The sequence below is a fragment of the Priapulus caudatus genome, unplaced genomic scaffold (assembly GCF_000485595.1).
Source record: "Priapulus caudatus unplaced genomic scaffold, Priapulus_caudatus-5.0.1 Scaffold724, whole genome shotgun sequence".
Taxonomy (NCBI): Eukaryota; Metazoa; Priapulida; class Priapulimorpha; order Priapulimorphida; family Priapulidae; genus Priapulus; species Priapulus caudatus.
In genome coordinates this window covers 208,008-221,014 of record NW_014577785.1, presented here as the reverse complement: position 1 = coordinate 221,014, position 13,007 = coordinate 208,008, and positions in this window count along the sequence as shown.

Here is a 13,007-nt window from a genome sequence, read left to right as displayed (position 1 = left end):
AATCCGATCCGAAATTCGATCCGAAATCCGAACCTAATCCGGAACATAGAAATTGTAAATAGTGTGACAGCATCGTGTAAAATTCGTGTTATAATTTGTTTCAACATCAAACTTTGGGTTGTTGAGATCAAGGGATTGGGTGAAGGGGGACTGTAGTGTAGACGTAAGAAAAGTTAGAGAACGGGATGATCGGGAATCTGGAACGATAATCCATCCAACGTTAGTCCAACGGCTTTTCGCTGAGCATGCCTGATCCCTCTGGTTCTCTCTCTCTGTCACACACAACCCAAACACGCCACACCTCTCTCTCTTCTCTCCGCGTCTCTCGTCTCGGAGTCTCTGCTCCTACTCTCCTCATCTCTCCTCGGCCTCGCTCACGACACACCGCAAACACCACAAACACACAAGGGACACAGCGCCGGGGGGTGCACAAGCAGGACACACACACAGCAGGCACACACGCGGGCGCGACCAAACACACGCGCACGCACATCAACACACAACACCAAACTACGCCACATCTCTTCTCTGCACACACAACACACATAGCACACGCGCACAAGGCCCTCTCGTCTCTCTCTCTTCTCTCTCTCTCTCTCTTTCTCACACACACACTCCGCGCCAGCGCAACACATCCTCTTGGTTCTCGTCCGCGTCTCTCCTCTCTCTCTCTCTCTCTCTCGTCGGTCTCTCCGTGCTCTTCTCTCTCCTCTCCTCTCGATCGCTCTTCTCTGCTCGGGCCTCTCTTCGTCCTCCTCTCTCTCGGCGGGCTGCTTCCTCCTCTGGGAGCGTGGGGAGGCGCGGCGGGGGGGAGGGGGCGGTGAGGGGGGGCCGGGGAGGGTGGAGGAGAGGGAGGAAGAGTAGGAGCGGGGCGAGGCAGGCGCGGGGCGGCCCTCTCGTCTCATCTCTCTCTACTCTCTCTCTCTCCTCTCTCGTCTCCCCCTCTGCTTGTCTCTCTCTCTCAGCTCCTCTCGTCCTCTCTCTCTCGTCTCTCATCTGTGTGCGACGGAGACAGCACAACACAAAAGCAAACACGTCTCCCATCCTCCTCTCGCTCATCACAACACGACAGGGAGGCGGGCGGGGGCCGCGCGCGGCGCGCGCGACCTCTCTACTCTCAGACGCATACAACAATCCCTCTCAGGTCGCTCTTCTCTCAAAACACACACAGCACACGCGCGCACACACAGCGCACACTCCTCTCTCTTTTCCGATCTCTCTGACAGCATACACACACTCCTCGGTCCTCGTTCTCTCCGTCCCCTCTCACCCTCTTCACATGCGGCCTCGGCGACACAACGGGCCCCGGCGGACCTGGGGCCGGGCGCGGCACAGGCGCCGCATCGCGAGCAAGGATCAGACACAAAAACATCGCCGGCGAGCGGGGGCGCACCACCTCCTCTCTCTCTCGTCTCTCTCTCTCATCTGTCAACACCGCACACAACACAAACACCACAGGGCCCAGCAGCGTCGCGCCCCGCGTGCCGCGCCGGCGCCTTTCCTCTTCTCATTCGCTCACCAACACGACGAGCCCACACACGCAGCAACCTCTCCTCTCTCATCATCTCTCCACCTCTCTCCTCTCGTCACACACAGCGAACACAAACACGCACATCTCCTCTGACGATCCCGGCACATCCCGAATCCGAATCCCGACAGCAATTTTTTGAAAACCCCGACTCCCGAATTCCGACATCAATCCGAGCGACAAGTTGAATCCGAATCGAATCGCGGAATCCGATTCTTTAAAAATGAAACCCGATCCGAATCCGAGCATCCAGATCGGATCGGATCGGATGCGGATCGGATATCGATCCGACGCACAGCTCAGTGCTACGGTGTTAAACCAGCAGCTCATAGGGTCTATGTCCCCCGAGGGACTGCCCGGAACGTACGCCTGGGTACGGTCCGATGATAGCACGGAACGAGTACCCTGGTTACTATCTGATATGGTTAGGGTTAGGGAGGGAGTAAGGCGTAGGCGACTGCCCTAGAAACCTCGTTAGTCGAGTAAGCGCGAGTACGGTTCCGGACATATAGATAGTATCCAGGTACGTTCCGGTATACGGACCGTACCCAGTGTACGTTCCGGCAGTACCCTGAGGGACATAGACCCTCTCAGCGTTACTAGCCGATGTTTGGGTTGAGGTGTTGTTGGCTTGACGAGTATGTAAATGTGAATGTTATTGTTTAAGCGCAAGCGTGGTGACTACATGTAAAACTAGATCGGTATCGATGGTCACCTAGTAACCGCATGAAAGGTTTCCTGCGCATCCAGCTACTGTGTAATTATACTTCCTCGCTATGTGGTGTAGCGTGGGTCCGTGTGCTGGCGTGCTTGTGTCGTTCGCGTGTGTGGGTGCGTGTGCGTGTGGCGTGTGAAGCGTGTGCCGGTGCCGGTGCGCCGTGCCCCGCCGCCGCGAGGCGCGGGCGCGCACGGGTGGCGCGTGCGTGTGTGTGTGTGTGCGCGCGCGCGCGTGTGTGTGTTGTGTGTGTTGTGTGTGTGTGTGTGTGTGTGTGTGGTGTGTGTGGTGTGTGTGTGTGTGTGTGCACGCGCGTGCGTGCATGTGTGACAAAGAATGCTATGCCTAATGAATGATATACGGTGTATATCGGCTACGTTTTAGTTAATTCGCTGATGATTAATTAAAAGCTAAGTCTATTTGCTCGATGGCTCGCTATATAATTATGTTTAAAAATGTTTTTTGCAAATAGTATATTTGTCTACGGCCTTCTCTGAGTATTAGGGTAACACATGTGTTGGCACGCAGGAATTACACTTAGCTGTAATAACTCGTAATGGAATGTGAGTTTGCTATTTTTAAAGGCCTGATGAGAGCATCTAATAGGCGAATCACATGTTACTGCAGTACATGTTGTTTTGTGCGTTAGAATCAACTAACCTTTCCGTCAGCATTGCATAAATAATCCCTTGTCTAATTTCGCTGACGGCAGAACGTGCGGAACTCGTAATTCTCTGCTAAACTTTGCGTCGCACGAGTAGAGCCCATAACTCGATTTGCTGTTCAGCTTCCAAACCACAAGCATCCAAATGTTCGGGGAACACGCATTGGCAAAACTGCCAAAACTGACAACTCGCAGTAAAATTAGACAAAATGGTTAATTAATTCGGCAGTAGGGTCAGTGTGTGTTTCTCATTATATATATAGTGTTAATTACCTTAGTTCTGGGCGTTTATAAATAAACAACTTATTGAGCCTTTAAAGCAAAGCTGGTCACCTACATTACATAGTACCTGCAGGTATTGCAGTGTCCAATTGATTCACTCATCTCAGTGATTATTCAGGGTTTTCCGCAATTGTACGTGTTACAGCATTGTTTGCTCAGTGCAAATTAATTGATTAATAGCAGATTAAGTAGAGCAGCAGTTGCTTAAGTTCGGTATTATCGTGAAGCCCTGGGCGTCTGTAGTGGACTTAATGAGACCGGCAGCAAACTGATCCATGGCCCTACTGGCCGGCCCTACAGCAGAACGTATCACAGTGAACTAATCAGCTGATTAAATGATTGCTTGTTCGGCTGGCATTTAAACAACAGGTTGATGTCTTATAATTTCTCGCGTAGGGGATTATATGGCAATCCTATTCCATGATCAGGCCATGCGAAATTGATACCTCGCATGGCGTAACCTGGCCGGCGCTCTGACAATAGTGTTCGCCAGTGTTTCCGTTGTTGATTCAAAATCGGGCTTTTCGGTAATTAATTAGCTGTCATAATGCTGTGATTAGCGGATGATGTGATGCGTTTATGGCTGTCTCGTGGGTTTAGTAATTGGATAAGAATATTTTTTTACTTATAAAAATTAATGTGCATTATTATCTCTGAAATGTGTTGTCGTGTGACTGGCAACAAGACATCATTTGGGGCAGGCCAAGTGCAAAAGTTATGCTGTCATACTAATGTTGCTGTATACAATTTTGCATGTGGTTGTTATGCAGATAACTGCAGCCGTTGTTTCCTGTCAGGGGCACGTATTGGCTGGTGGTATTATAAATAAACTTCTACAGTTTTTTCAGGTTATATATGTTGAATTTACGCTGTCGCTCAGTCCCGCGCGAATTTTGTTTTAGGAATCGTCAAAACCTTGTGCCGAGTGATCGTATGAATTGTCATGAAGGGTGATTTAATGATATAGCTAAGGTACAGTTTGTAAAACAAGGAGAACACTGACCTCTACTCATGTCCATCTCTTATTAATGTCTCTTCGTGAACGTTGAATAACGCGTTTTGTGATATTGCTTTTCCAGGCTCGTCGCAAAAGATGGAACTCGGAGTCGGACAGTGGGCAGCTTCGGACGCTGTTCAATGTAAGTAGGAACATTCAGCATCACTATACGAGTTAGTTATGCCATGGCATCGTGTAGGAAGGTCCGAGTCTTCTGGTTTGAGCATGCTGCAATGGACCCAACCAACGTCATTCACGTGACTCAGTTTGGAGAAACAAAAACATGCCATGTCACTTGACAGTGTTTATTTAAGTCTAAATTGATGACGTCAGCTGACAGTTGCCTTTGTGCACAACTGACAGAGTATTTACGTGTGGAATTGATCATGCTCGAATTCATTCAGTCAGTGTTATGGTCATGCAAACAGTTGAGGGTGGCATTAATTAGTCAAATAACAATGATCTTCCAAAAATCGTGAGCGTCTATCGATTATGGAAGCAAACAAACAGACGTCATGGAAACCGACGATCACACGTGTGATAGTGTGGCTGAAGGGGTCGTTGTCGTATAGGGTACTACATATATGTACTCGGGGTAACTATCTGATATGGTTAGGGTTAGGGTTAGGGTTAAGGTTAGGGTTAGGGTTAGGGTTAGGGTTAGGGTTAGGGTTAGGGAGTAGGCGTAGGCGACTCCCTAGACTAGCATTATATTACATTTATGTATACATATATGTACCTCGGGTACATATATGTAGTACCCTATACAACAACGACCCCTTCAGCGATAATGTGTACTAGTGTACTAGTGACCGTGACTAGCGGAGCACGTATTGTTCGCGAATAGTCTTCGTTCTCGTGTTCTAACGTCTTTCGGTGTGTATACTATAGTACTATGGAGGACGTGACGACAGCGTAGTCACATTCAGTCACAATTAAAACACTGGCACGTGACATTTGAGTCGTCTACGAGACGGCACGTGACTCGTAACTTCGAGGCGTAACTTTCGTGGGCCTCGTAAAATGCGTGCGAGCGCGCACGATTTCCCAGGTGTCATATATACAAGTATTGCCGTATCGGCCATCTTCAAGGAAGCTGAAGCTAATCTTAATTGCATCGCGGCGAGCGCTCGCATTGTACGCTCAATAATTAAGGCATCATGTGGGTGCGGATGCTGAATAGAGCTTTAGCTCGCATCATAGATTTTGCCCTGTGGTTGACTAGGTGAGAGAAGCCAGTGTCCAGCAGTCTGACCACCTAGTTCTGCCTTCACAGCCGCCTTTGATTTGGCAGGAAGGGGGTGGGGGCAGTAACCTGCCCTAGATTTAGGAGAAAAATTAAAGCACTGTGTATGTGGGGAAAAAGCCCCTGACTGTAATTTGTAAATCGGCGTCTATGCATCTGTGAAGCCGTTGTTCCACACCCACGCCACCGCCGCCACCACCGCCGCCACCGCCACCGCCGCCACCACCGCCACCACCGCCAACAACAACAACAACAACAACAACAACAACAACAACACCGCCAACACCACCACCACCATTCTGTACACATTACCTAAGAACTGCGCCCCTTTCTCGTCATAATTCAGCCGAGTCACGATATTTTCCCTTCCCCTTCCAGAAATTTGCTCAGCCTGGGGGGGGGGGCGTGTTGCAGTCAGAAGGTGAGAAAGTGGTGCACGTCTGTACGCATAGTACAGTGGCCATGGTCGCTATGTAGTCAGCGGATGCCTTAGAGGGCGATACTATCACCGTTATGTGTGACATCATGAGAGAAGCAGATCTGTGATGAGACCAACAGATCTGTGATAAGAGAGGCAGATGTATGATGAGAGAGACAGATCTGTGATAACTGATAAGTATGACTGGTCTGCGATAGGTGTGACAGATTTGTGATAAGTGTGACAGGTCTGTGGTGAGAGAGACAGGTCTGTGATGAGAGAGACAGGTCTGTGATGAGAGAGACAGGTCTGTGATGAAGAAGGACAGGTCTTTATAAGGAGAACAGTCTGTGTATGAGCAGACAGTCTTCAGGAGGAGAACAGTCGTATTGAGAAACAGTTCTGTTATGAAGATTACAGTTCATGTGATGGAGGAGACAGTCTTCTAAGGAGGAAGACAGATGTCTTGATGAGAGGAGAAGAGAGAGAGAGGACGGGGAAGTAGAGAGGAGATGACGAGGACGAGAGAGGGAAAGAGAGAGAAGGAGGAGAAGAGGAGAGAGAAAACGAAGAGGAGAAACGTGCTAACACACTACCGCAGACCGACTCGAGAGCGAGACCGATGAGCGGATTGAACGGGAGAGCGAGCAGCGAAGCGAGAGCCGAGAGCAGAGCCGATACGAGGACGAGAGCAGACGATCGGTGGAGGACCAGATCAGACGGAAGCGGAGAGCTGAGACCAGAGAGCGGAAGCGAACGAACGAGCGATGTAGCGATACGAACGAAGCGAGAGCAGAGCGAGACGAGAGCAGACGATGACGAGACGAGAGAATAGAAGCAGAGGAGACGAGGAGACGAGAGGAGAGAGAGGAGCGGAGGAGAAGAGAGAGATCAAGGCAGATCCGCGTGATGGAATTATATATCATCTGCCAATAAAAACAATATTTCAGATCTATGTCATAATGAAAGAGATCATCCTTCACCGCGTCATCCCTTTATTCATAAGCTGTACGTGACGTGCTGTGGTGTGTGTGTGTGTGTGCCGAATCGTGAGTGTGAAACGACTGGGTGCTCGTCTAGTGTAAACTGGTGCATCACGTATGGCAGGCAGCGATGTGTAACATGCTTGACTGCATGCGTTTATATATTAGCGGTGCCTGGAATTCGCGCCAAATTCGTCCTCTTTCCATTCCGAATATCCCGGGAGGCGCCTCCGGGTCCTTATTACACCTCTTTCTTCCTATACACTCTGTCTTCCCAACTCAACGTTAGCCCATTTTGTGACGTATCTACAACATCTACAGTTACCCAACATCTATACGATGTAGATGTGTTAGAACTAAGTGTTTTTTTATATATCGTGTATTATTTCTTTTTATGTTTATTTATTATCTTTAACTAATATTGTTCGTTATATTCTATTTTATTATCTTCTATTTATTCCGACAACTATTTGGTTCCTAACATCCTTATGTACGTTAAGGTAGCTCAGATGCCATATTGCAATGGCGCAGGTTTCTGAAGCTAAGAGCAGCAAAAGCATGTAATGTGCTGCATACTAATAATATCGGATGGTGGGGGTAAAGGCCGCGGTGAAACACCTCCTCATTGTTGGGAGAAAGAAAGGAACGACTTGTTAATTGCTGTGTTGTGGGGAGCGGGAGAACAATTAACTCATAATTATTGCCTGGTTCATGAGGTGGGGAGGGGAATAAAGATTCTATGTTGCGGGTGGCGCTTCATGTGGTGCGAGGTTGCGATGGCCGCGAATAAAAAGATGTTATGGACTGTGTGCAGCGGGCAGAGTGGGGGAGGCCAAAAGATGTTAGTGACTGGGTGTGGGGGAGAGTGGGGGATGGGATAAAAGATGCTAATGACTGAGTTGGGAGAGCTGGACAGGCACGGAATTTAAAGATGTTAAGGGACTGCTGTGCGGGGAGACTTTGGAGGGGGAATAAAAGATGGTTAGGTGACTGGTGTGGGGAGAGGTGGGGGAAGGGGAATAAAAACATCCGATTAGTGTGACGGTGTGGAGCTGATGGGAGGCGATAAAAAGTTAGTTCGACTGGTGTGGGGGAGAGGTGGGGGAAGGGGAATAAAAGATGGTTAGGTGACTGGTGTGGGGGAAGGATGGAAAATAAAGAATGGCTTATGATGTTGAGTGGAAGTGTCGTGAGGGAATAAAAGATGGTAGGGACTAAAGTGCGGACAGCTGGCGGGAGGAATAAAAAGATGTTAGGTGATGTTGTGGGAGACGTGGGGGAGAGAATAAAAGATTTAGTTGACAGCTGGTGGGAGAGGTGGATGTGCATAAAAAGATGGTTAGTGCTGCTGTGGGCGAGTAATGGTGGAAGCGGAATATAAAGATGTTAGCGCTGACTGCCTGGGAAGGTGGGGGAGGGAATAAAAGCATGTTAAGTGACTGCGTGTGACGAGTGGGGGAGAATAAAAATGGTTACTGACTGGTGTGCTAGAATGCGAAGAATAAAAATGGTTAGCTGACGTGGTGGAGAGGCTGGGGGCGGCGAGGAATAAAAATGGGTTAGCTGACTGTGTGGGGAGCAGTGAAAGGCGATAAAATGTTACTGATTGGTGTGGGCTCGGAGACAACCGGTGGGGAAAGAGCGGAATAAAAGTAATGTTATGGTGACTGTGGGAGAGTGGAAGTTAGAATAAAGATGTTACGTACTGTTGGCGGAGAGTGCGGGAGCGTGATAAGATGTTACGCGATTGTGTGGGAAGAGGTGGGGAACGCGGAATAAAAAGAAGGTTAGGTGAACTGGGTGGCGATAGGTGTCGGAAGGAAAAAGATGTTTAGCTGACTGGCTGAGGACGCACGTGGGAAGGGAATAAAGATGTTACGGTATCTCGTGTGAGAGTGGGCGAGGATCAAAAAGATCTTATAGTCACTGGTGTGGGAATTGTGGAAGGATAAACAAGAAATGAGCATTATGTGCGCTGGATGGCGGAGCAGTGGAATAATTGTTGCCGCGATCAACGTACTTAACTTCTTAAGCCTAGCGCAGACTTGCGACTTTTGGTTGCTCGTCGCTGCAACCTGCAACCGCATACGATCGGTCGCACGCTTCACCGTGTGTGCGCATGCAAGTCGCTGTCTACCCGCATGCATGCGATTTCGAAGCGATTGGGAGCGACGAGTTGCTGACAATCAAACATGTTTGATTTCTTGCAACTCGTTGCAAGCGCGACCAGAATCGCTACGAGTTGCAGTTGCACGTTCCCGTAGACATAGCGGTTTCACAACAATTTCAGCCGAGTTGCATGAAAAAGTCTGCGCTAGGCTTTAGTACCCGCCTGTCGACACCCACAGAGAATCAGGTTATTTGGTTTTAAGCGTTTTCCGCTGCTGCACTCGAAACGAGTTTTCACCGTCCGTCTGACGATGAGTCCCAAACCGCACCGAGTCGCTCAGTATTTCAAGCGCAAGCATTTGAAAATCTATATATAATATACAATAATATTTATGCATGAATGCGAAAAGCCATTAATCCACGGCACGGAGTCATGCGCAATGCGGTATGCATGCACAATGCGGGTCTTGTACACGGGCTCAACTGTGTATATCATAGACTGCCCCTTGAAAGTTCTTCTGACTGAGCCCAGAAGGTCGAGGTGTTCACAAGGTCGATATATATTCTCGAAAACACATCGATGACAGCTAGTCTAGATGCACGTTGTAAAATTTCCGGCGTTTTATTTTAACTGCCCTGAAACATAACGCACGTTATACGTCAAGTCTGATTGCTGCTGCGCTGACAGGGGGAGGCATTTTGTGTCCCGCTTGCTTGGCGGGTTTGGGGCCCGCTCGCTTGATATTTGGGGGCCCGCTTGCTTGTGTTGGTGTTCGGACACCTCTCTTGACAGTGAAACGACCTTTATCGATTGGCCACGTGTCTATAAAGGGGGAATTTTGGCGTTGCTTACATGCAGATTCGACTCTTTATGTATACGCTGCGCAGCGAACGCCGCTGCTGCGTATTTCCGGTCGCAGATTTGTCGATATGAAGTCGAGCGTGTGTTCTTCCCCGTGCCGACGTTTGCCGCACGCATGAACGCACCGCTGCCTGCGCGTCTGCCTGTTACCGCGCGAAAACTGGCCATTGTTTGCCCCCCCCCCTCGCCGCTGTATTCTTGATGTGCATTTCATGAATGGCATGGGCGCAGGAACCCACCTGGCTATTACACAGATGCGATAATTGCGAGCGCCACCTCGCGGTGGTTTCCCAAGCTAGCGGTGCTAGCGTGCACTGCGACACGTGGACGTGTGCGTCCGCAGGGCTGAGCCCAGTAACGCGTCGCAGTCCGACCTAAGAACTGCAGTGAATTGCAGTGACCTAAGCAGTGAATTGCAGTGACCTAAGCAGTGAATTGCAGCTTTACGTAATTAATCGTAACGCATGAGCTTGATGCAACGACGAGTTATATATATTATTGTTCTAGTAGCGTTGGAGTCAGTCTCTATTCTAGGCTCTAATTTATCTGGAATGCGGGGTTGATCGCGTCCCCTATGGTTGCTAACAATCTCCGATACAGCGGGTGCATCATTGCGGTTGCACAACAACTTGCTATACCTAACCTCATCGACCGCAACCGGTGGGAGGGGAAGGGGGGTCGACGGCAACCGGTGGGAGGGGGAAGGGGTCGACCGCAACCGGTGNCCGGTGGGAGGGGAAGGGGGTCGACGGCAACCGGTGGGAGGGGGAGGGGGTCGACGGCAACCGGTGGGAGGGGGAGGGGGTCGACGGTGCTCACGAGAGGGTGCTGGCAGCGGTGGGTCGGCACTGTCGAGCACGCAGCGGAAAGGATGAGGATGCTACGACTCGCAGCTTCCCTGGCGTAGTTACGCACTGTGGCCGCTCTCAGTGGAAGGGATGAGCGAGTGGAGGTGGGGGATATTTGCAGGGGGGGATAGTTCCTGGAGTCCTGGAGAGTTCTATGGTTGCTATAGTTATGTCGCCCGATATACCTATTCCTTTGCTTACGCTAATTTAATGCCAATTAATATTTATTAATTATTAATTATTTATGCTAATTAAATGCTTTTGCGGAGGCGGGAAGACGGAGTGTTTGTTCTTACTCTCTCAGCATCTGCTAGCCATTCTGTATGGCTACTCAACTAGCTATCGTATGTATGGCTACTCAACTAGCTATCGTATGTATGGCTACTCAACTAGCTATCTTCTGTATGGCTACTCAACTAGCTATCTTCTGTACGGCTACTCAACTAGCTATCGTATGTATGGCTACTCAACTAGCTATCTTCTGTATGGCTACTCAACTAGCTATCTTTTGTACGGCTACTAAACTAGCTATCTTCTGTATGGCTACTAAACTAGCTATCTTCTGTATGGCTACTAAACTAGCTATCTTCTGTATGGCTACTAAACTAGCTATCTTCTGTACGGCTACTCAACTAGCTATCTTCTGTACGGCTACTCAACTAGCTATATTCTGTACGGCTACTCAACTAGCTATATTCTGTACGGCTACTCAACTAGCTATCTTCTGTACGGCTACTCAACTAGATATCTTCTGTACGGCTACTCAACTAGCTATCTTCTGTACGGCTACTCAACTAGCTATCTTCTGTACGGCTACTCAACTAGATATCTTCTGTACGGCTACTCAACTAGCTATCTTCTGTATGGCTACTCCACTAGCTATCTTCTGTAGGACTGTGCCTTCGCTGCGTCGCCAACCACGGACGTCGGGTTATGTGACGTCAGTACGGCTCATGTTGTCGTGTGAAATAGAATAAGCTGTTATATAGGTGAACAGATGGTAGAGCGAGGGAAGAAATTATAGCAGTGGCCATAACTGCACACAGCTACGGCTAGAGTTACACTTACAGATACAACTACAACTACAGCTACAGCTACAGCTATAATTACACTTACAGCTACTGCTACAACTACAGCTACAGCTACAGCTACAGCTACAGCTACAGATACAGCTACAGTTACAACTACAGCCACAACTACACTACAGCTACAACTACAGCTACAACTANTCAATGCGTTCATGGTTTCTCTCATCTTCTGCCACTGCACTCTATCACCCGGTGACCTTGCTCGCTTGCTAAACTTTCGTGCGTGCGTGCGTTCGTGTTACATGTGGGTACATGTGGGTGGTACGTACGGTGTGTACAGCGTATATAAAGAAATACCCGTCGTCCTGCAGATACTTCAAGATGCGCGTAACCGCACAGATACGTGTTTTACTGGGCCAGCTGCTGCTGCTGCTGCTGGTCCGCAGCTCCTGTGAGGAATCTGGGTCGAATTGAGGAAGATGCGACTCTACTCGCTCTAGCCAGACCATTAGTTAGTCTGATAGTGAGACTATGACTAGTTTATCCCGGGGCACACGGTCTCTCGCTAAAAGCTCGTAGTACCAAACTACATCAGTCACTCTCACTGTTAGCACTAATTTCCTCTACATGACTATATAGCACGGTCATTCCTTTTAGGCTACTGCTGTAGAACATGAGATGGACGTGCGAAGAAGGTGGAAAATCTGTGAGGCGATATTTTTAGAGTTTTATAGATCGCTCGTTGGCTTTGACACAATTGCTGAGCATGCAGTAAACATCGCAAGCAGCTAATTAGCTCATAATATGAGCTCGCCTGTGTGCTATATTGCCGTTTCTGTTTGACGATGGCCAGAATATTGCACGCGTGCAGCCAGCCGCGCACCACTCTTTCTAACGTCTCGCATTTACACTGACATGATTTGATGTCGTCTGCTATTCCGTTATTTGTAAGGCAACCGAACAATGAGCCAAAATATATATAAACACACACGCACACCCACGCACGGACGGACGCACGCACACACACACAAAAACACGCGCATATATATATATGCAACATAATAGCGTTTCTCCCTCTGGCTGTTTGATAGGAGAGTGTAATAGTATACTGCTAATGCACTGACGTTGTTAGGAGCGGCATCGTGCACTGCGTGGATGAATCAACTGTGCTCAGTTGACGTTAATAACGATATCTAATTATATCAATGCAATAAACACACACACACACACGCGCACACGCACGCACGCACGCACGCACGTACGCACACGCACACGCACACGCGCGCGCACACACACACACACACACACACACATACACACACACACA